Consider the following 3144-nt stretch of genomic DNA (forward strand, 5'->3'; position numbering starts at 1 on the left):
CCGGAGAGCCTCGGAGACTGAATATTCCGCCGCCTCGAAGGCCGCCGTGGCCGGTCGGGACTCCCAGCCTGCAGGAAGAAACCGCACGGCGCGCTTCCCGTCCCTCTCCCCGCTTAGGCTTCGTTTTCGTAACTTATTTATGCTGTTTCTCTCACTTTCCGCGCGGCCTCGTCTCTTGAGGCTGGCCGCCCGCGGGTCTCAGAGCAGTGACGCTGGGCGACGCGCCCCTGCCTCTCAGGAGCCGGCCTGCACAAGCCTCAGCCACTGCGGATGCCTTCGGGGAACCCGATTTCCGTTCTTCAAGGCAGGGCCTGGAACTGGCCCGGGTCTGCTGTGGAAGCCTCCCTGTGCGGGAGGGCGAAGCCACACACGGCTGACCAGCCTGGAAGAGGTCGCCTTCAGTAAAACTTGCAGCTTAAGCTTATGCAATGATCGGTTCCGATTTGGGCGACGTAAGAATTGGGAAGTGATCTTAGAGATATCTGTAAAGTACTCAATTTTCAATCATTTTGCAAATTACTGTTTTCAATTGTTTTGCCGAGTTGTAATACTTTTGCGATACAATGTATTCCTTGTACTGAAAGAATGAAAAAGGACTTTTTCAGCATTTGAGGTAAGTTCTTTAACGTTTCATTAAAAACATTTTTTACAGATATTTTGTACATGCACTTGCAGTATTGAGGTTAATCATTTTAATAAATTCGGAAATTAAAACCATGTGGCCAGTGTTCACTGTATCGGGGGGCAAAAAGAAAAAGCGGCTGGCTTTGTCCTCAAGAGTTTTCGTGTAAGAATTTGTAAAGTCAGAAGGTTTTTAGGCTTTTCGACACCTGTGAGTGTTCAGTTCTCGGGGCCCTGGTCTCCTCGTGTCCAGTGCCACTTGTTTGAAAACAAAAAAGGGCCGGGCTCGGTGGCTCGGCCTGTCATCCCGCGCCTTTGGGAGGCTGAGGTGAGTGGATGGCCTGAGCCCGCGGGTTCGAGACCCGCCTGGGCAGCGAGACCTCATCTCTACAATAAGTCAAAAAATCAGCCGGGCCTGGGTAGCGCGCTCCTGTAATTCCAGCTACTCGGAAGGCTGAGGCGGAAGGATCGCCGGAGGCCAGCACGTCGAGGCTGTGGTGGCCGGGAGCGGCCACTGCACTCCAGTCTGGGCGACAGAGTGAGACTCCAGCTCAAAAAACAAAACCCCACCCAGGCTGGCTTTGGGGGTGCTCTTAGATCCCCTGGCTGTTGCCTGCAGGACCCTCACCAGGGAGAGAGGGCAGTCCCCGGCCTTCTCAGCCCCCCATGTCCCAGCGCGCTCCGCGCTGCTTGTGTTTGCAGGCGATGGAACCAGAGGAGAGGGTTTGAGTCTTCAGAAAGGCTACCAGGGCCGGAGGGCGGGGATGGGTTGAGGCCGGTGGCCCCCCCGGCGTTGCCTGCACCCCCTTTCCGTGTGCCTGTGCCACCCACGTTCTCCTGGGATGTTAGGCCCGCCAACAGCCATGGACACGTGGGAGGCCTCCTGTCTGAAGGAGAGAAGGTTGCGAGCCCCAGGGAGGCCTCACTCGTGTTCCCGAAAAGCCAGTCTGCAGCCAGGGTCTGTGTTCTCGGCAGACTTGTGGGGTCTTCGGCATGTCTTTTGGGGGCGGCCCATCCTGCTGAGTGCTCCGCTAAGGGCAAGCCGAGTTCTGCTGGGTTGCGCAGGACGCCAGAGGGTGGGGGCTGGTGGGACCCAAGTGGGGAGTCACGGTGGGCTTCCTCGGTGTTTGTTGAGCGCCTTTATGTTAGGGTCTGAGTGTCACTCGGCTGCTCTCCCTCGATACCAATAATCAAGGGGCAGGGAACTGGTAGAAAGAGGTTTATTTCCGAATTCGAAGCCAGTGAGCAGTGTGGGCTTCTGGCCTTTTTTTTTCTGAGTTGGAGTCTCACTCTGTCGCCCAGACTGGAGTGCAGTGGCCACTCCGGCCACCACAGCCTCGACCTCTCAGGGTCTAGCGATCCTTCTGTCTGGAAGCTGGAACTACAGGTGTGCATCACCACGCCCAGCTAATTTTTTTATTTATTGTAGAGATGAGGTCTCACCAAGTTGCCCAGGCTGGTCTTGAACCCCTGGACTCAGGCAATCCTCTCGCCTCGGCCCAGCTATCTGGCCTTTCTTTTTTTTTTTTTTTGGAGTGGGAGCCTCACTCTGTCACCCAGGTTGGAGGGCAGGGGCATGCTCCCGGCCACCACAGCCTCGCCCTGCTGGGCTCCGGCGATCCTTCCGCCTCAACCTTTCAAGCAGCTGGAATTACAGGCATGTGCCACCATGCCCAGCTAATTTTTTGATTTATTGTAGAGACGAGGTCTCGCCAAATTGCCCAGGCTGATCTCGAACCCCTGGACTCCGGCCATCCTCTCGCCTCGGCCTCCCAAAGTGCTCCCCTTCAGACCTTACAGTCCACTTTTACAAGTTCAGGGTCATCGACACCTTATACATACATTGACCACGTGACTAGCAGAGCATTCTATAGAACTTAAGTCACAGCCGCATTTTTGTCAATAACGACGTGTGGCCCACACTTCCTGGCGCCAGTTACCGTCGGGAACTCACAGCGTTTTGATCAGTAACACGGAGGGTTAATAAGGCCCAAGACATCATTCGTTACTACGTGTTGTTATACGCAAGACTTATGATTACTTTTTTTTTTTTTTTTGAGTTGGAGTCTCACTCTGTCGCCCAGACTGGAGTGCAGTGGCCGCTCACGGCCCCCGCAGCCTCGACCTGGAATTACAGGCACGCGCTACCACGCCCGGATCATTTTTGATTTATTGTAGAGACGAGGTCTCACCAAGTTGCCCATGCGGATCTCGAACCCGCGGGTTCAGGCAATCCTCTCGCCTCGGCCTCCCAAAGTGCTGGATGACAGGTTGAGCCACCGAGCCCGGCCAAGACTCACGATTACATTGACACAAAATTTAGACAAACCACAAGACCTATGATGACCTTGATGCTGTTATCCAAACCTGTGACAACCAAGAGAAGGGAGAGATGGAGACTTTACATCCCCATTAATTGGGCACAGTCTGCAGGGAGGTTGAGGACTGACTCTGGGGGCGCCTAGGAGATCCGGGAAGCGCGGGCAGGAACGCTCGAACCCTCCCCACGGCCTTCTCTAGCAG

This window comes from Carlito syrichta, unplaced genomic scaffold (assembly GCF_000164805.1).
Source record: "Carlito syrichta isolate Samal-C Ts95f unplaced genomic scaffold, Tarsius_syrichta-2.0.1 Scaffold99377, whole genome shotgun sequence".
Classification (NCBI taxonomy): domain Eukaryota; kingdom Metazoa; phylum Chordata; class Mammalia; order Primates; family Tarsiidae; genus Carlito; species Carlito syrichta.